Source organism: Chinchilla lanigera, unplaced genomic scaffold, assembly GCF_000276665.1.
Source record: "Chinchilla lanigera isolate Chin_1 unplaced genomic scaffold, ChiLan1.0 scaffold00032, whole genome shotgun sequence".
Taxonomy (NCBI): domain Eukaryota; kingdom Metazoa; phylum Chordata; class Mammalia; order Rodentia; family Chinchillidae; genus Chinchilla; species Chinchilla lanigera.
In genome coordinates this window covers 2,512,324-2,534,064 of record NW_004955433.1, presented here as the reverse complement: position 1 = coordinate 2,534,064, position 21,741 = coordinate 2,512,324, and positions in this window count along the sequence as shown.

Genomic DNA, 21,741 nt, shown 5'->3' with positions numbered 1-21,741 from the left:
GAAGAAATTAATGAAATTGAGATTTTAAAAAACCACAAAGGAACAATGAATCAGAGTTGATTCTTTGGCAGTATGAACAAAATTGATAAACCCTTACCAAAACTTACCAAAGGAAGGACATAAAAAGGCCATATCCATGCAATTAGAAATAAAAAAGATGAAATCAAAACAGCACTGAAATCTGTAAAATTATGAGAACCTACTTCAAAAAGTTATATTTCAATGGAGAATCTAAAAGAAATGGAGAAATTCCTAGACATACATGAATTACCAAAAGTGAACTAAAAAATATAAAAATCCTGAATAGACCACCACCAACAACGAAACAGAGACAGTACTCAAAGCCCTACCAAATAAGATAAGCACAAGATCTGATGGAATCACCACAGAATTCTAGCAGAACTTCAAGGAATATTCCTGAAACTTCTCAAAGAATTTAAAAGGAAGGGAGAACTGCCAAACTCATTCCTGGAAGGTAGAATTACACTGACACCAAAACAGGACAAGGACTTAACAAAAAAGAAAACCACAGGCCAAAACTACAGTTCTCTTTAATGAACACAGATACAAAAATCTTCAACAAGATATTGCAAACATGATGCAAAAAATAATTTTTAAAAGTCATATATCCTTTAAAAAGTCATATGTCAAGTAGGCTTCATCACAGAGATGCAAAGATACTTCAACACATTGCATCAATAAACATAATATACATGAACAGAAGCAAGAAAAACATCATATGATCATTGCTATACATCCAAACAAAGTCCGACATCCATTAATAGTAAAAATAGTTGAAGAAAATAGGTATAGCAGGACATTAACTCAAACTGATAAAAGCCATTTATGACAAACCCATTGCCAACATCACACTAAATGGGAAAAAACTAAAAGTATTTTCTCTAAAATCAAGATCAAGATGAGGGTGTTTGTTCTCACCACTCATCTTCAATACAGTATTCAAAACATTAGCCAGAGAAACCAGGCAAAAGAAAACAAAAGAAACTCAAGTAGGACAGGAAGAAGTCAAATTACCCTCATTTGCAGATGGCATGATTCTTTATACAGAAGACCCAAAAACTCCACCAAAAAACTCTTAGATCTACTACACAAATTCAGTAAAGTAGCAGGATACACAATCAAAAGCAACAGGGGCAAGCCACATTGCTCGGTGTCACAGCACCTGCCTTGCAAGCTTGAAGTTCTGAGTTTGTCACTGGTGCTCCCCCAAAAAAGCAACAGAGTACATGTACACCAACGCTGAAGCGGCCAAGAAAGAGATCTGGAAAACGACTCCATTTACAATAACTTACACGACTTGCTCTGCTCCCACCGTGAAAAATAGAGCTAACATCTACACAAGTTAGGATGACTAATTTATCGGCAAGACCAAGATTTGCTTTTGAGCAACAGAGAAGGCTGTTAACAATTATACTAGGAGAACAAAAACACAAATAAGGACTCCCCTAAGCAAGGTGGGGAGCTGAATGAAAATTTAGTAGCAAGAAAATGGAGGAATGTAATGGATATTGGAGAGACAACCACAACGACCATTTTAGAAAGTTTGTTTAGTCACATATCCAGAAGAAAATAAAGAACTCACGAGGTACTAATTGCCAAATACAGTAAATTGTCCATGAGAGGAAACTGAACAGTGTACAGCTTGCGCCTGAAGCCAGCTTGATTTCAACAAAGGATGCACCGTCAGTGAAAGTAACTCTCGTATTGTGTCCCGGATTTCCCTCTCCTCCTCCACAAAAACCTTAAAATACCTTAGAGCACAAATGGCAACATACACTATATTCCATCTCCTCAGAAGTAAACATGAGACTCTGAGGTTATTTTCACTGCAGTCCAAAGATACTGGCTTCAACTAACCTATGTAACAGAGCCTGTGTTACCTCACTGAGCCCAAGTAGGAACACTGGGATACAATCTGAGATCCAGGGCAAGCTGGTTGACTGACTTCAGATAAATTAATAGATCTTCTAGCTCTTCATCTGTAAAAGGAGGATAATAACATTTGTGATCTACTTATAGTACTATGTTGTTTTGAAGACCAATTTAAGAAAGAAGATATGAAACTCTTTTTTGAAACATTAAGAGCATTATATAAGTGTAAACCACTATTATTAAGAAATTTCAGCTAGGCCAGGCATTTTTATGTGCAAGGCAGTTTTAAGGGTATGATAATCACCCTATTGTAATTGGATATGTAAATGTTCCCAGAGGTCTATTTCAGCCAGCTATTAGGATCAATCAAAACTGATGATGATGGCACTGATGATGACAATGATACTTCTTTAACCTGGAATGAGAGGCAGGAAGTAAAGACAGATAACCTCAGACTTTGACCCATGCAAGAAGTGTACTCCTTGGTTGCTTTCTTTTTTAAAGGATTTTTAGTGGTGGCTCAATCAAAGCTGCAGCATTTATGATCAAGGTGTGTCTGGTATGTTTCCTCACATGAATTCATTAGCTCCTAATTTTGCTCTTTTTTTCTCAATCTATGAAGATCTAGTTACAGCTAAGTTGCATTAAATCTGGCTTTGGAGCCCCTGTAGTGATTCAGTCTTAAAATGATCGTGGACTTTGAAATGACAGGGAAAAACTGGCCCTGGGTTCTCCTGGGAGTTGCCTGGCACATAGGCAGACCTAAACTTGCTGTCATTTTTAGGAGGCTACAGAGTTGAGAAATAGCTCCCCTGCGGGTGCAAGCCAGAAAAAAGGTGGGAGAACAGACAGTGAAGATCCATGACCCTGTGTCCCTTCATGTCTTGTTTAGTAAAAAACATACAGAACTTGAAAATGAGTGCCTGGGAGACGGCAGGAATGTTTCTGGCTCCGGAGTTGGCTGCTCTCACCAGCTTCCGCATTCTCCCTCAGCATCTGCCGGGAAGCTTCTTCTCACCAAGGCGTCTAGCATTAATGTGAAGCAGCAAGGCATTGAATGTGGCAGCATTATTGATGATTTAGCTTGCAGTGAAGTGAGGCCAAAGCTTTTCATAAAATATGAAGATAAATGCTTATTAATTCACATATGGTGCTCTAGAAGGAGGCAAGCCCACTCAATAAAGGGCATGAAGTTAAAACACAGTTCAATAGATACCTGAGGAAAACAAATTTAATGCATGTATGTACCTATATGATCTAGCATGGTTAAAATGTATTGATTTTCTTGGGTGCTCTCTCCACCAGGGTTTTTCTCATTTCTCATACTTCTTTTATTTTTTTCATTCTTCTTTTAAATAAAGGAAAGCAATTGTTTTTTTCTACAGCTGTACTTATAAATCCTCTTATAGTCTGAAGATATTAAAAGACTTAGTATAAGCTTTGAAGTTGTTTATCTGGTGGTATTTTACGTAGCCACCAAGAATAACTTCCATTGTTTTCATTTCCAACATAAAGCTAGGGATCCCATAAGTGGCCACCTACATCAGTCAAAAATAAGATAACATTGAGGGACAGACACATTAATTCATACCATTTAAAACATAAAGCACTCTACACAAAGCTAAAAAAATGATCTCAAAGACATAGTGAGTAGGATAGTGGCGACCAGAGTCTATGAAGGGCAGCAGGGAGGGGGCACAGAGAGAGACTGGTGATCAAGTGCAGAATGACAGGCAGGAGGAGGAAGTCCCAGGGTTGTATAGCACCGCAGACTGACTATAGTTAACAGCAGTTTACTGTACATTTCAAAATAGATAGAAGAGAGGACTTTGAACGTTCCTAACACAAAGAAATGATAAATGTTTGCAGTGATAAATGATTACCTGACTTGATCATCACACATTGTATACCTGTATTAAAATATTACAGTATTCCTCTTATATATGTACAGTTATGGTGACTCAATTAAAAATACATTTTTAAAGAAAGCACTCTACCCAGAGTGAAGTCTCTTTAACTTGAACAATTGCATGGTTCCCTAGCTAGCTTGCCTGCTAGTGCCTATCCTAGCTGCTTTCTCATGGCTGAGACACAATACCTGACACCCACCAGTTAAAAGAGGAGAGGTTTATTCTGGCTCACGGTTTGTAGAGGTTTCAGTGCATAGTTGGCTGGCTCCAAGGCGGGGCAGTACAGCACAGCGGCATGGCATGACAGCAGGGAGCAGAGAGTGAGAGAGCTCATGGGAGAAACAGGAAGACCTAGATGCAGGCCACACCTCCAGTAACCCACCTCTTCGGACCAGATCTCACCTCCTATCAACAAGTCAGCTATAGCCCCCATAATCCAACCCAGAAGCCCCAACTATGGGTGCATGAGCCTCTGGGGGACGTTTTGGATATAAGCCCTAAAAGTGCCCATTGAGATTATAGGGAAACCTGCCTTTGTGCATTTACCTCTAGAACTCCTTACCTGACCTGCCTCTGGCATCCCCAGAAACACATCCATTCAGGGAAGATGCAATTATAGTTTAGTACTGCTGAAGAAATGCACGTCAGCCACCATACTAGTCAACCTAGTCTTTTCTAACAGGAACAGATGACCATAACTGAAACACATTTAAGGACCTTAGCTTGAAATAAAAATGTAAAGATGAACAAATTACATAACTGATCTCAGAGTAAAAACCAAAAAAATTGTTTGCAAGAACTAGGAAATTTTTAGAAAAGATTGAATTTGTATCTTCAGAGTTATTTGGAAGGGCAACATTTCTATTAAGTAAGCACTGGCTAGTAGGATTTTTAAAAAAACCTAGCATCCACAAATGTAAGAGCTTTTCTCATTGGATGAAATAGACAAGCCATAAGGAAAGAAATTTTTAAAAATAACAATTCATGCTGGAAAGATGGGGTTGTGAGCACATATCCTTCTGTTTTCCACCTCACTGTGGGATAAGATTTGAAGGTGGAGAGGCCCCAGCGAGTGGAGAGGGAAATGGAGAGAGTGGGCTACTTAGGATTCGTGTCCTATGGAGACACTTTGCTTAACCTGATTTGGGTAGTTTCCGTACAGCATCATTTACAAAGCTGAAAGGCTCAAAGCCCAGGCATCCAAGGAGAAGGCCGACCACTCTAGCGGAAACTGAAATGAAGTCTATTGATTTTGCATCCCCCCACAAAAAAGACTGGCTGTTTCGGCTGAATAGAGGCCCCGACACAGGAAACCCAGTTCCGCCATGGTGCTCATTCTCAGGAGGAGCTGCGCCATTAGGTTAAACTGCCCCTTACAGTGACACTGGAAAGAAAGCTCAGCTCCACACCCGCCCAACTCACACTCAGAGAAAGGAAAGCTGCTGGAGGGACCAGCGTGTCAAGTTCCGGCTCACCGCTGCCTCCCCAGAAAAGTTGCTTTTTAAACTCCATATCTTACCCATCCACCACCAAGCCAAAGACCCTAGCAGCTGGACTTATACAGGTAGTGTTGAGAGAGCAAAACGGGACCCGAGGTTATTTTCGAAAATGGGTTCAGTAAGCTTCAACAGGGAAGACCAGGGAAAAGAACCAAGACAGCCTCCTCCTACTGAGGGTTAACATTAGAGAGGAGACAACTTGAAAAAAAAAAAAAAGGGAAATTAATGGGATGTAAGAGAATAATGGTAAATGAAGAATCTGAAAATCAAAACTATTTATTTGAAAAAAATTTAAACCGTAGAAGTCAAATGTGAAACTTTGTTAGAGGAATGCCAAAATAAAATAGATGCTTCTGAAAGCAAAATTTAAATTGCCAAAGATCCAGTAGAAAAACTATGTGACAATGAAGCCAAAAGATAGCAGAATGAATATTCTACTTTTCTGGTTCAAATATGTCAGGCGTAACTAATTTTTAAATGGCACAGATTTTGCAAAATTGGATAAAAATTATGAAAAACACTTATACTTCCAGGCATTAATACATGCATGTGCACACACACAAACAACCTAGACAGGAAAGAAAACAACAATGAATTTCTCCCTATAATTCTAGAAAATAAGGGAAAACATATTCACATGCCTCCCAAAGACAAGAAGTAAGATCCAAGAAATCACCAGCCCAGACATCATCCCTCTGAAAGGACAAAAGAATAAATCTTACATGATCACAAAATATATTACCAATAGGTCCTTTCTGAGAAGGCATAAAGCAAGGAAGAAAGTAATTCAGGACTAATACCTAAAGTAAGCAAAAGATTTCACGTACAAAAAACAACAGTGAGGAAAAAACTTAGCTTTAAAAAAGTTGTTAAAGTCAAAATATGATGATAATACAATTTTTGGAGTAAAATAAATGCACATAAGACATAAAAATGAAGCTCAAGTAATAGCAAAAAATAGTTTAGAATCAAAACTTCAAAAGTATCTAGAAGTTGTGGTTAAGGAAAGAGAAATTTTGCATTTTTGTTTTCAAAACAAGATGATAGGAGAGTAACAATGGTTAATACATTGCATATTGTTATCTTCAAATTAGTTACTCAGAGTCCAAGGCATTGACATTTAATTATCCAAACAATATTAGCACAAACACCTCTCCCCAAAGAACCAAGAGAAATTAGTAGTATAATTTTCCCACACATATATATGTATATATAATTTACTTTCTTTTTGTTTTTCCCTTCCTTCTTTTCTCCATTCCCCCATCCCAGTTTTGTGAAGCAATGATCATTATTTCTCCTTTTTTTTTTTTTTTTTTGTCTTTTTTTGAGACAGGTTCTAGCTATGCAGATCAGGCTGGACTTGAGCTCACTTTGTAGCTCAGGCTGGCCTTGAACTTGCAAAGATCTTCCTGCCTCAGCCTCCCAAGTGCTGGGATTACAGGCATGTGCCACCATGCCTGGCTGAGAAACACATTCTTTAACAACTATAATAAAATTGGCCTTAAAAATAGTGGAACAGTATCCACACACATGCACACACACTGTAACTTCAATGTACTGCTATAAGTAATTTTTGGTTTAAAGATATTAAAACAAAAGTTATACATTATGAAAAAATTAATGACAAAGAAAATTACTTATCAAAACCTATGTGGTACATTTTAATATGGTATCTGAAGCAAGAAATGAAGAATAATTATAGCTTAAAGAATTTGCTAAAACTAAGAAAGGTTGAAAACCAAAAGCTAAAATTATAGCTGTAGAATCAAGAAAACTGATGACTTCAGTTCAGAGAAGTTCAAAGGAAGGAATGAGTAAATGCAACATCATAATTAAAAAGTTTTAGTACCTATTAGTTTCAGTAACTATCAATAAAACCAAAAGTATCTTTTTTGGAAGAAACAAAAATGGCAAACTCTCAGGAATTTAGAGAAGAGACAGACACAAATACAATCCCTTCTCCAAGACATCCTGCAGTGACATGAGGCTGGGTCCTGGAAGAGCTCTGTGGTGGCCATTCTTTTGCAGGCCACGGTGGAGAAAGACACCGGCTAACTGGGCTCCATGAATTCAGTGAGGATGATGGGATGCCAGAGTGGGATGTGAGAGGGAAGGTGACAGCACTTGACTGTCAGGGCCAAGGCAGTTTTGGTTACTATAATGGAAGCAGAGCCAACGTAGTCATCAGAAAGTTTAACCTGCAGAAATCTTCCGGGTTGGCTAATTGATCACAGTGCCCTTAGGACTGAAATGGATGGACAGTGCATTAAAGTTTTACTTGATTTGTGTAGGTGGAAAAGCTCTAAGTTTAATGAAAGAAATCTGACTTGAATAATTACTACGGAGAATTGTGGCCCCTCAGCAAATTCCCAGACACAGAGAACGGCAAATGAAGGGGAAGGCGGTGTTCTCTTTAGGAAGGGCTGACCTCCCAAAAATTATATATAAATCTGCCTTAGAGTACCAAAGAAACCTGATGTCATGTACCAGGGAGACTGTACATAAGGGAAGGAAGTAATTAGAATTTGAAGACGTCTGAAATCTTGATCTAGCACCCTTAAATATTCCTAAGGTTTATGCTGCAGCCATTTTGGTGTCTATGCTGTCTCTCCATGGCTCACTATAGAGTATTGTCTGTTGTATCGTGGGTCTCATGTCTGGTTATAGTCTAGAAGCAAGGACAGGTAGAGGTAGCTCCTGTATTGGTCAGAGTTCTCTAGAGGAGCAGAATCAATTGAAATAGGGGATTGCAAGGGGATTTATTAAGTAGGCTTCCAGGATCAGAGGCAGGAGAATCTACAGTAGCTGTCTGCCCACAGGCGAGCCAGCGGCTCCTGCAGCTGCCCAGCTCCAGAAGCTGGAAGTTGTAGAACAATGGAGATCAAAGATGCAGTACCAGTCGGAACTGAAGGCCTGGAAACTCCCCAGAAAGTTGTTGGTTATGAGTGTCTGAGGAAAGGCTGAAGCAAATATCCCATGTCCACAGCTGATGGCAGTAGGAAAAGATGTACCCATTCAAACAGAATGGAGCTTTCAGACACAGGCCAACTTCCTCCTTTCTCTTTCATTCCATTCTGGGTAGCAGCCTGGCTGGTTGGTGCCACCCACAATCAGGTGGGTCGTCTCCCCTCAGCTCGCTGGCCTACATGCCAGTCATCTCCATAGACGCACCCAGAAGCGTGCTTCACTAATCTCCTCAGTGTGTCTTAAACCAGTCACCTTGACACATCATGATTAATGGTCACGGGTCCTAAAGCGATCAGCATTCTCCTGCAAGGTAACTACCTCAGGGAGGACCATCACTGGTTCTCAAGCAAAGGAAGATTAACCGCCACTTCAGTTAGGGGAGATGTTGCTCCACACTACCCCAGCATTCTCAAAGTCTCAACCACTACAGGTCCAAATTTTAATAAAAGGTAATCGTTCACAACCGCATACCCTATCATTTAAATCAAGTAAGGAGAGAAGTCAGGTATCACCCATCTTGCAGTAAAATTCCCACCCATCTGTGGACCTGTAAGACTAGAAAGCAGGCTGTCTGCTCACAAAGTATGGTGTTGGGACAGACAGAACAGTTACTAATATTCCAGAAGGGATAAAACAAAAGGAAGAAAAAGAGTCACTGGTCCCAAGGAATTTTAAAATCGAGCTGGGCAAACTACATTCTGTTCCAAGACTTGAGAATAGTCCTCTGAGGCTCCTGGCTGTCCCCACTGGTCCTGAAGTTCCACCCTTTTAGTCATTCTTCCCTTTTTTCTTAAAGGCCAGAGCATGGTTGCAACTGAGTAGCTACATCACCCCTTTTCTTGCCTATAGAAAGCAGGGATATTTACAACCTCCGTCATTTAATTTCATCCTGTCTCTGTTGCTTACCACCCAAGATAGCATTGTTTCTGCTGATATAACATTCTCAGAAACAGAATGTCTTCTGTGTATGTCATGGGAATTTGTGCCATCAAACAACAGGTTTCTCCACAGATGTTTCTGAACAATTGCATCTCTATTCCTGACTTCTTGGATGGTTGAGGAGATCTGTACGTTACGTACTTAATCTCTTCAAATAGACCTCTGTGTGAATGAATAGGCTAATCTTTTGATTCTTCCAAAGCACTAGCAAAAGGTTGGCCAGCAATATTCTTGTCTTTCTCTCTGTGCATGGTTTCTTGGCAGTGATTCTCTGAATCTTAGCATATTTTCCAGGCTGTATAGGCCAAAAATTTCCCAACTCATCAAATCTTGATTTTTTTTTCTTAAAAGTTCTTCCTTCAGTTTACCACCTATTTCTGTCATTTTACTCCAATCAGGAAGAAGAAACTAGGGTACACCTTCATTACTTCATTTGGGACTCTCCCCACTTAAATACCCACATGCACTACTTATAAATACTGTTTTCTACATGACAGTCACACACCATTCAGGTCTTGCCATTATATAACAAGGATCCTTTTCTCTCCAGTTTTAAAAATATGTTTCCTTGCTTTCTTTTGATCTCTCACTTGCAGAGTCTTTAACAACCATGTTCCTACCAATCATTTGTTCAAAGCAATCTATGCTTTTCTTTACCATGCCTGAAAATTCTTTCAAGCAGACTGCATTGTCTGATTACAAAGCCAATTCACTCCCGTATTTTTTGATATTTATTAAGTAGTCTCCCACTCTTTTTTGAGGGGAGGGTACTAGGACTTGCCAGGCAGGCTCTGTGCCACTGAGCTAAATCCCAGCCCCAGAATCCCACTCTTGATACCAAGATCTGTATTAATTCCCTATTACTACTGTAACAACTGCCTCTACTTGGTGACTTAACCAATACATATTTGTTCTCTTACTGCTCTGGAGGTCAGAAGTCCTCAAAAAGTTTCACTGCGCCAAAATTCAGGAGTCTACACAGGGACACACTCGTTCTGAAGGCTCTGTGTTTTTGTGCCTCTAGAACTGTACTCCTTGGCTCATGGCCCCTTCAGCCATCCTAAAGCCAGGACTGTAACATCTTGTGTCAGTGCCACTGCCTTTTCTCTGTGCAATCAAATCTCCCTCTTCCTCTCTCTTTTAAAGAAACTTGTGAGTATATTTATAGCCCACTCAAATAATCAAGGGTAATCTCCCCAGCTCAAGCTCTTTAGCTTAATCACACGGCCCTTTTGCCAGACAAAGTAACAATCATAAGTTTCCAGAACTGGGATTTAGATATTTCAGGAGGCCACAATTCCCTACCGTAGCTGACCACACATGATACTGGGGAGGATATTGTGATCCTTTGTTGCTCAAAGCTGGATTTGTATGACATTTAGGCTGGATTGTCAACTTGACTGGCTGGACAGCTGCAGACTACTAGGTGGGTCACTTTGTGTACTATATCTGATCCCTGGTCCCTTTTCTCTGATGCTTTTCTCCAGGGCTCTGCTTCCAGTTGCCATGAGATTGAGAACAGCATCCCTCTGCCAAGTCCTTCCCCTGTGGTGTTTCTGCTTTGGAGCTGGCCAACTAGCCTGAAACCTCTGAAACTGTGAGCACACATAAAATCCTTCTCCTGTAAGTTGTATTTGTTAGGTATTTGGATGCAGCGATGAAGAGGTGGCTAATACAATACTATTGTGTTTTTCAAAAACATTTTTGAGCTCTGTTCTTAAATGCAGTTTAGATACTGGGAAGCAGGTTGTACTGGTCAGCTTTCTTGTCACTAGGACCAAACACTTGACACCTGCATCTTAAAGGAGAGCAGGTTTACTTTGGCTCACGGTTCCAGAGGTTCCACTTCAGTCTGTAGTTGGCTGGCTATGAGACAGGAGTATCATCACAGAGGAGCATGCAGGGGGCAGAGCTACTCACTTCATGGAGGCTGGGAAGCAAGTACAGGAGGAGAACCCCAGAGACCCTATGTAGTCCCTAAGGTCATGTCCCTGTGACCCACCCAGACACCCCCAGAAGAGTGCTGTACCAATCTCCTGGTATCTATGAAGCTTCTCAAGTTGACAATCAAGATGAACTATTTGACTGTTTCAAAACTCACCTTTAAACTTTGTTAGGTGAGAATTAGAATAATCTGTAATCAATGGCTAATTTGCTTCTAATAACTTTCTGAATTCCCTACCCAATGCCTGGTGAACTGTGAGGTCTTTTACTCTGGTCTGTGAAAACATGACTTATTTCTGGCCCTGAGTGAGTGCCAGGGAATGCCCCTCTGCTGCTTTTGGATGGGATTCTATCTCTAGACACAGGTATTTTCTTCACACACATGAGATTATCAGCACTCAGAAGAAGATGAAAACGAGACCCTCTGCAGACCTCTGGCACCTTGTGAGAGCTCCCTCCTCTTCTGTACTCTGCCCTAGGAACTCTAGCTATTGTTCTCCCAAGGCTCTCAAATTTTCCCTCACTGCAGGAAGACTATTATCCACTGCTGGGTGTCTCTCTGCTCTGTGGCCTGCAAACCCTCTCCAGGCAGTAATGTGTGCAATTATAGGGTTCATCTTATTTGTTTCTCATCTCCCATTGATCACTGTCATGCATTGCCTGACGTCCAAAGTTTAAATCTATTGTCCGTATATTTTATCCAACTTTCTAATTGTTTCAGGTATGAAGGTAAATCAGCTCCCTGTTACTCCATTTTTGCCAGAAGCAGAAGTTTATAAAATTTATGCAATAATACAAAGGAACTAGAGGCATTGAAAAATTTTCAAAAAAAGTATGTTTTGAGGATTCACATTACCATCTGGTTTCAGGCCTTATAACAGAGCTACAGTAATCAAGATAATAGATATTTATACAAGGATAGATGCATAAATCTTTGGAATAGTATAAAGAGTTCAAAATAGACTTTATACATATATGGTAAATTTCTTTGACCAAAAAAAGGGGAAAGGAATGTTCTTTTAACCAGCTGATTCTGGAACAATTAGATACCCACATATAAACATAATGAATCTTGCCCTCGTTTCACCATATCCAGAAGCAAACTTGAAATAAAATCATAGATTAAAACTTTAAAAAGTTAAAATTACACAATTTTCAAACATTTCTGGAGAAATTTTTTGTTATTCAAACTTTTAGGTAAGTCACAACAAACACAAACCAGCTTTTAAAATGAACATCATCCAATTAAAATCTGTGTTTGAAAGAAACTGCTTCTAAAAATTACAATGGAAGATTTGGGGAAAATGCTTGCAAAGATGTTTAATTAAGAAATTATATCCAAAATACATAGAGAAATCTTATAACTCAACAATAAGAAATATACATCCTAATTTAAAAATGATCCAAACATTTAAACAGATACTTCACCAAAACTGATATGAGACTATCATAATCACATTAAAGTATGCATAACATCATTTGTCATTTGGGAAATCCCAGTTAAACCACAAGAAAATACCACTTTGCACCTCCTACAATAGTAAAACTAACACCTGAAAATTCTAATTGATGAAGAGAATGTGGAGTCACTGAAACCCTCACTAGCTGCTTGTGAGAATATAAAGTGGTTGTGCCATTGTGCAGATGCTTCACAGGTTTTTTAAAAGTAGATATGCACATAGCAAATGACTGACCAATCCCCCTCCAGTAGTTTCCCAAGAGAATTAGAAACATGTCTCTTCACAAAGACTTATACAGATGTTGAGAGCAGCATCATAAGTGGTAGCTTAAGGTACAATGTTCTTTGGTACATGAATAAACTAATTAGGATATCTTCATACCACAGAATACTACTCAACAACAACAAAGAATAGACTACTGAACCATCCAACACCACGAATAAATCTCAAAAGCATTATGCTAAGAGAAAGGGCATAAACACAAAAGGTAAATATATGTAATATAGGTTTCTATTTTTGTGAAAAAATCCACAAATCCTGAAATCAGATCAAGAACTAGATCTGGGAAAGGGAGGCTGATTGCAAAAGAACATGCAAATGTATTAGAGAGGTGAAAATATATCTTATTTGTCAAAACTCATTGACATATACTTTGAAAGTATGACTTTTACTGCATGTAAATTGTATTTCAATAAGTAATAAATCTCATCACACAGACACACACATATACAATGATCCCACTTAGGTAGTAAAATTTTTAAATGTCTATATATTTACATATATAAATCCATATAGAGAAAGATCTAGAAAAAATATGCATCAAATTATCTCCAGAAAGGCAAGTGAAATTGGGGAATTTCAAAATTTGAATTCCCTGATTCAGAATTTGGCAACTATTAAGGATCTGTACTTTTATGAGGGGTGATTGAGAATATAGTGAATATTTGAAATTTTTAAAAGCTTATTGCAGTAAAAGATACATTGCCAAGAATGGTGGGATACCTGTGTTCAAAGAGAGGGTGGATTTTGAGGGAGATTAGTAAACTCTGTTAAGCTAGAGGGTCTTGATTGGGGCCATTTCTAGTACAGTAAGTTTCACTGTAACTGGAGAAGCCTGCATCTTCTTTCCAGACAAGTCTCTTGGTCTGACGCAATGGTATCCTATTGGGATCCAGTCTTGATAGACTGAAGACTTGGTAAGCCTCTAGGCAGTTATGCTGTTTAAATTCTGTGCACAGGAAAGGCAACCCATGCTCACAATACTTGGATTTTCCTGTTAGAGCAAGTCTCTGGCTTTTCCAGGGAAGAAAAAGATCAATATACTCAACTTGCTACCAACTGGCTTGCTCATCTCTTTGAAGAATAGTGATCTATGGTGGCACAGTGTTGGTTTATCTGACTGGCAGTTTGGACATTCAGTCTTGGTGAATGGGCACCTATGCTTGGACCCATGCATAGCTTTTATTTTCCCCACCATGACCACTCTATTCATGTTCCCAAGTGCATAAATTGCTGTTAGTGACTAAGGCTAGCCAATAGCAAATGTCAAAGTAATTTTGTGTCCTCTTTCGTGCCTTTTTCATGACATGTGCTTTTCAATAAGTGTTTACATGTGCTACAAAGACCTCAACGCTTTGTGCCCATGTGTCCATCCACATCCTTTGCTGCCCCTGCCCGCAAGTGTATGGATATTTTCACCTCAAGCCCCTTCTCCCCACACAAGGAGGACAATGCACTGTGCTTGAACTCCATCCTCACTGCCTGTCCATCCTTTCCTAGTGAAATGGCAATGCTGCGATTGCTCATTTTCAGGTTCACCCACAAACAAAGCTCCAGATCTCTAAGCTCTATTATTAGATAATTGTAAAAAATAAATAAATAAATAAAATAAACCTTCCAGATGGCCATAGAGATGAGCTGAGGGAGGGACATTGCTACATAGTGGGTGACACGGAGGCCTGGGCCACCTGCCCTTGTGACTTGATTATGCTCATAGGCCTGCTCACTATCCAACCCACATGAATCACTTTCCTCTTACAGTGGATTGCTTCTGAGCCTGCCCTACCTTACCACTCAGAGCATCTCACAGAACAGAGTTCAACAGGCATAGTTACTTGGTGTCTGCAGTCAGACACTCCATCTCTACCAGAACCCAATTACGTAGCCACAGTTGTTCTTTAGAAGGTACATAATTCTCTGCCACAAGGACACCATCCAGCTCCACAACCCTAAGGGCCTGCGATTTTGTTTCACCACAGTGGTTTACCATAAACTCTACCCAGCCTTTTGTCTCACAACCCACAAGTGTGATTTCACAGGTGCAGCAGAGCTGCTTCCTGTGCATTAGAGACACGCACAGAGCTCCTTCTTGCCCTGGACCAACTTGACAATGGTGGCCTTGTGTGTTACCCAACATATGAGTTGCAACCTTTTCCCCAGGTGTAGAATATGTTTCCTCCTGATCCTAAAGAGCCTCCAGGCACTATATTTCCTTCTTTGGGATGGAAGATGCAATATTCTGTAATTTGTTTTTTATTTTGAAGGAATATTTTGGCCCATTCCTGACCACTGAATTTCTAACATTTTTTCTAATGCAATGTACTACTGAACCTTTGGTTTATCTTCCACCATCAGGCATATAGGTGTCTTGCCAAACTCTCCAGGGTGCTCATCAGACCCTATTAGCACAAATCTTTGATGAAGTGCATCCGTATGTTCTTCTGGGGGATGCCACACAGTCCAGCTCTCTTCAGGATGTCTCATAATAGACTATACCATCAGAGAACACAACAGATTTCAAATAGCTCTGAGCATCCTGTAAATATATGCTGTTGCCATTCCGTGTCAATGTTGACTCTGACTTTTTTAGTGGTTGAATAGCAGAGAATAAGTGTACCGGCTCAGTGACATAACCCATGTGCCGAGATTCTGTTAATGTGCTAGCAGTTTTACATTTGGCTCAGCAGCTACAAGTAGGTCTATTATCTGCTTAGGTTTGCCGCAGTCTACTGGAATTCTCTAGGAGCCATCTGGTTTCTTTGGTAGCCAGATTTGTAAATTAAATGGATGAGTGTTCCTATATGTGTCCATTTCCTATTGCTTCTGTAACAAATTACCATAAACTTGGTGGTATAAGCAATGGCAATTTATTATCTTACAGTTCTGAAAGTTACAATCTGAATGGGTTTAGCCAGGATAAAATAAAGGTAAATCTTCCTCCTGGAGGCCGTAGGGGTGCATCCATTTCATGGCTGTTTCAGCATCTAGGGAGGTTCTCCACACTCCCCTGATTCACAGCCCCCTTCGATCTTCAGGCTCAGCAGTGGCTGCTTAAGTCCTCTCACATTGTGTTATCCTCACACAGTGTCTTCTCCCTATTACACACTTCAACAACCCTTGTGAAACTAATCCCACCTGGATAATCCAAGGTAATCTCCTTATTTTACAGTTATCTCATTAACAGCCCATTGTAATCTGAAAGTGTCCCCCAAATTTACATGTTGAAACTTATTTGCCAATGTGATAGTATTAAGAGCCCTCATAAATGGGCTTAGCAACCTTATACAAGAGGTTAAAGAGATTCTATTCCTTTTTCCCTTGCATCTTTTCTGCTATGTGAGTACCTAGCATTTGCCTCTTTTTGTTCCCTTCTGCCATGGAAGGGTGCAGCAAAAGCACCATTGTGGAACCAGGGAGCAGACTACGCAAAATCTGTTGGTGCCTTATTCTTGGACTTCTCAGCCTCCAGAAACTTGAAAAATAACTTTCCATTACTTACAAATTACCCTGTCTGTAGTACTTTGTTATAGCAGGTTATGTTATAGTTGTATACTAAGATGAAACTTTGAATTCCACCTACAATTTTAATTCTCCTTGAAATGTAGCATTACACAGTAGAAGGTGCAGAGATTTGGATATAACCATATATCATTGGAAGGACTATCACTCACTTACCAGCACAGTTATATGAATGGCTACATCCCTTTGGAAAAGGACTGGGAGAATTACTACTATTGTAATTGTCACCATCTTCCTGTGAACCTGGTGTCTTCTTCAGCCAGTATGCTCCAGGTCTAAAAACTGATTGCAGTCTGGATTTGGATGAAGTTTTATGGCTTTTTGTTGTAGCAATTACTTTCAGTCTCCTGGTCATTCATCCTTGATGTGATACGATGGCACAGACATGTTGGCTTTCATCTCTTTTGGCCCTAGGGTCACCTGTTCAATTAACTGTGTGCATAACCCTCTTTAGGTCAAGTCCCCTTGGCTGTCATTTCAACCTTGTGGCTCCTTACAATAATTGCACCCACCTGGCTTTTAGAGTTAAGTGCTACCACCTGGCCTCTATTGTGGGTTCCCATCGTCCTGTTCCACTCTAGTCTCTGCCTAGCAGTCCTGGCTCACAGAAAAGAGGTGCCACGGGACATTGTAGGGCTGCTCATGCCCTCTCACCAGCATGCTGTGGCTGATCATGGTAAGTGAGTGTCCTCTAGCTGCACTCAAGGCAGGTGATCCTCCAGAGGGTCATTTGGCCTTGTATGGATATAAGAAATGTGTTCAATATGTACAGTGAATGTTTAAATATAAGAAGTATTACCGTAAAAGCACATTACCATTAATCCCCTCAAAACACCCTCCCTGAGCACATTTATTCCTTTGTTTTTGCCACTTTCCCTTTCCTAAGTGTCTTTATGAAGTCTGATCAAAAATATAGTGAATGATGCTGCTGAGTACCATCCAAGGGAAGGGAAGCTCATATAAACATTACACAGTGCCCTCAGGCTCTTCCCCAAAATCAAAACGACCATGAAAGGGAAAAGTCTTGCATCTGTCCAGGGCATCAAGGCAGCCATGACAGTGCAACTCAAAGCCCTTATGGAAAGAGGACCTGCAGAGCTGCTTCAGAAACTGGCGAGAACAATGGGATTGTTGCGGGGGGCAGACAAGGGGATTAATGGAGATGTCTTTCACTGTGCTAACTGTTTTTAAATTAAGTATTCACTGTATTTTTCAATCACTCCTCATAAACTTTATCCTCCTGAGCAGTTAGAATTGCAAGCATGTGTCATCTTGCCTGGCTCAAGATGCAGTTCAAATTAAAGAAATCATAAACGCTTGAGATGATAGATAACCTAAATAGCCCGAGGTAATCATTACACAATATATATCAAAACATCAACTGTGATTGTGATTATTTGTCAACTTAAAAAATTTTAAAAGAAGTGTGATTTTTGTCAATTTAAAAAATTTAAAAACTAAAAACATTGAAAACAATTGCAACAAAACAGATAATTTTAGCGTATAGGCAGGAGAGAAGCAACATACTAAAGGTTGTACCACATTGTGCGTAAAGTTACACACATTTTGAACCCGGGGAAGATCTTGGTCCTTCCTGACCCAATCTTTGTGGCTAAACAAGTGGACCACTCAGCTCACTCACCTGCCCGTGTCTGGGAAGGTCAGTGAAGGTGCAGTGAGTGAAAGCACGATGTGGAGGAAAGGAAGACGTTTCCCAGAAAAGTGAAAGCAGGGGACCAGGAACCAGGAAGCCAAAGTGTGTACGTTTCCAGACCACTACAGATGCTACTTTCCAGTCACTGGGGCAAAAGAAATAAACACACAAAACTCAAATCAGCAAACGCTAGATGAGGTGATAACAAGGAACCAATGAGCATGAGAAAGCAAAAGCTTAAAAGATGTTAAAGTAGAATTAAAATATTGATAATCAAAAATAAAGAGCTGGAGGCTTGGCTCTGTGGCATGGCACTTGTTTTGCATGAAGGCCTGGATTTGGGCCCCAAAAGTGCAAAAAAAAAAAAAAAATCCCAATAAAGATGAATGGATAATTGTTCCTTTAAGGAGTGAGACTTACCCGTAATCTATTTACAAGAGGTAAAGTCTAGTATAAAATAATACCAAAGATTAAAGACAGAAACTGATATATCAAGAGAATTCCACCAAGAAAAAAGTTGTAATAAAAATATGAAAAATTAAGAGATACAGTGTTAACGAAAAAGGAAATTCTACATTGATTAAGAAGTTTAACACCCACCCCCAAGAAGACACATGTATCCAAATCTGTGAACCAAAAAAATTCAACACGAAAATGTACAGAGCAAAAAGTGTGAGTAAATCGCATTAATTGACATTAACCAAATCATTCCAGGGCACTTTAACATTCTTAGATATGACTAGATCAAGTTAAGGAAAAAGATATGAAACCTATTTATTCATAAAGGTGTGGGCACTAATATGTATGTTAATCCAAAATCTTTTATATGAAATTTGAAACATAGCATTCATGCTGTAATTTAACTAAAACTAAAGAACTACTTCTGAGTTGCATGAAAGTATAATTGCCTTTGAATGCAGCTGCATAAACTGAAAAGGAATGTATGAAGTTTTAATTATTCTTCCTCACTTTTCCTTCATACTGATTTTAGCTAATAAATCATAAGTACTTACATGTCTATGACTGGGCTTGGATACATGATGGATAGATGGATAAATCATAGACAATGAAGACAGATGGATGGATAATAAAGAGCTTTGAGACTCAATGCTAAAATAATTGTTATATTCGTATATATCTATTCCATCTAAGGCTCTCAGAGCTTAAAAAGCAAGTACCAAACAACATAAAAATGTTATGAGTGTAATTTTACTTGAAATATCTCTTTCAAAATTAACTTTCAACCAAAAAAAAAATTAACTTTCAAATTTTGAATCTCTTAGTAAAAGTGATGTTTTAAATTTAGAAAATATGAGCCATGATGGATCCTCTGAGCTTGAAGGATTTAGTGTTTGGGGCAAACAAATCAATAGCTACAGTAGTCTCCCTTATCCTTATTTTCACTTTCCATGATTGTGCTCACCTGAGGTCAACTTTGGTTAATATAGTGCAGTAAGATATTCTGAGAGATGGAATGGGGGAACAAATACATTTTATTGTAGGGTGTTGTTATATTATTTTGAATTACTTGCTGCTGTTCATTGTTTACTGTGCCTAATTTATAAATAGGCATGTATACAGGGTTGGTACTGTTACATTTCAGGCATCCATGGACAGTCTGGAACATATCTTTTGCAGATAGGAAGGAGTACCACATGGACAGGAAACAAGAAAATCTGATCAGCAAAGCAGTCGTGCTCTCACCATGAGAAGTTTCAACATCATCAACACTCTTACTGTTCTCTTGGATTCACAGGATCCAGTGTGTTCTGCACACAGCACAACCCACACCTTGGAGAACAGAACATATATTTAATGCCTCCCATAGAAATGACACCATTTAGAGAATTGAAAACATTACTCACACTGATGAAATGGAATCTTTTTTATTGTCTTTTTGAGACAGGGTCTTGCTATACAGTTCAGGTGGGCCTTGAACTCACTTTGTAGCCCAGGCTGGTCTCAACTCGGCAACCATCCCCCTGCCTCAGCCTCCCGAATGCTGGGATTACAGGCATGTGCCACGATGACCAGCAAGGATCTTTTTAATAGTGAAGTAAATAAAAGTTATTTTAAAGCCATGAAACATGCAAGTACCATTAACAACATGAGTGCTATGAACTTTCAGACTAAGTTAGGATGAACGGAACTGTACCCCAATATTTTTTTGCAGCAGGTTGAGCAAGGTTACTTTGACACAGACTTCAACAGTCTTCTCCTTCCTTGTGGTAACACACTTGCAGTCTCAGGCTCTCCCACATGAGTGTCCATCTCTCAGACTCTTCCAAAAGATTCTTACCAGCAAAACAATAAGTGATCCAAAAGCAACAGCTCATCCTCAGAAAGCTGCTGTGCAAACATTGCCCCAAGCTTTTCTTACTTCACAGATGAGAAGTCTGAGGAGAGATCTAGATGACATCTAAAGTATAAAAGCAGGTTCGAAGGAGCTGTGTGTGGTGAGTCTAGGACCAGCCATGGCCTGCATACAAAGAGATGCTTTGAACAAACACACCGAGAGACTCTGACATGGGTCAGGGGTTAATTAATTACAACAGACAAATAGACATTAGAAAACTTGGTAAGAATAAGAAACATGCACCACAATGTAGCTTGAAGCAAGGAAAGCAATATTCTGAAATTTATAATTGTTTTTTATCCAGATCTTTAATGTTGTCCACCAACTCTTTCATAGCTATACCAAAACAGGGACAAGAGATTTGATGCTGCTGTTCATGGTTGAAGAGAAAGCAGAACTCTTGTATGGATATAGGGAGCAAATACAGAAAATCACACTAGTTACTACTGCTTTACTATTTGCTATTGTCATTTTCGTAAAGCAAGTGGAACTCAAAAGAGTCAAAAATCAAGTACTGTACATTGGACAGTGGCTAAATTATTGAGAGAGTAAAATGGAATACAAAGAATCAAGCTCCTATCCAATTCTCAATCCCCCCGTGCTTTTAAGTCAGAAATTCACCTGGTTTTTCTGGGCATCATTTCCTTTCCACGCACAGTGCCCTGACATCTTTATAACAGAGCCATGCCAAGTGAGAGCTCCATTTAGACATAATAGTGATATTGGAAAAAAGCAGTAAGCAAAGTTAAAAGTAATTTTCCTATGCCTCTCAGCTTTCAAAAAGTATTAGAAAAACTGACCTGGAAGCAAATTGAAGGGGAGTGTTTCCATATGGCCTTTTGGTTCCAATCGAGGAAAGATAACTTTCTGGAATTGAAATGAGCTATAGTATGCATCTATCTCAGACCTCCCAAATTTTTTTTGATCACAGAACATTCTTTTCCATCATAATATACTGTTGGGACATATTCAGCACTGTGTACTCTTGGACTAAAGTAAAGGGGGAAAATCTCAGAATAGTTGCTGCCAGGAGCAGACTCCAATACAGAACCTTAAAATACCAAATTAAAAAGGTAATTTTATTTGCTAAAATCCAACCATGAAGAAAACAACAAAAGTATGTTGTTAAAGTTATAAAAGCAGATATATAGAGATAGCTAGAGACACAGAGATGATAGAGATGATAGAGAGATAGAGATGGAAATAAAGATGGAGAGAGAGATGACAGAGAGAGAGAGAGATGATAGAGATAGGGATAGGGATAGGGATAGGGATAGGGATAGGGATAGGGATAGGGTTAGGGATAGGGATAGGGATAGGG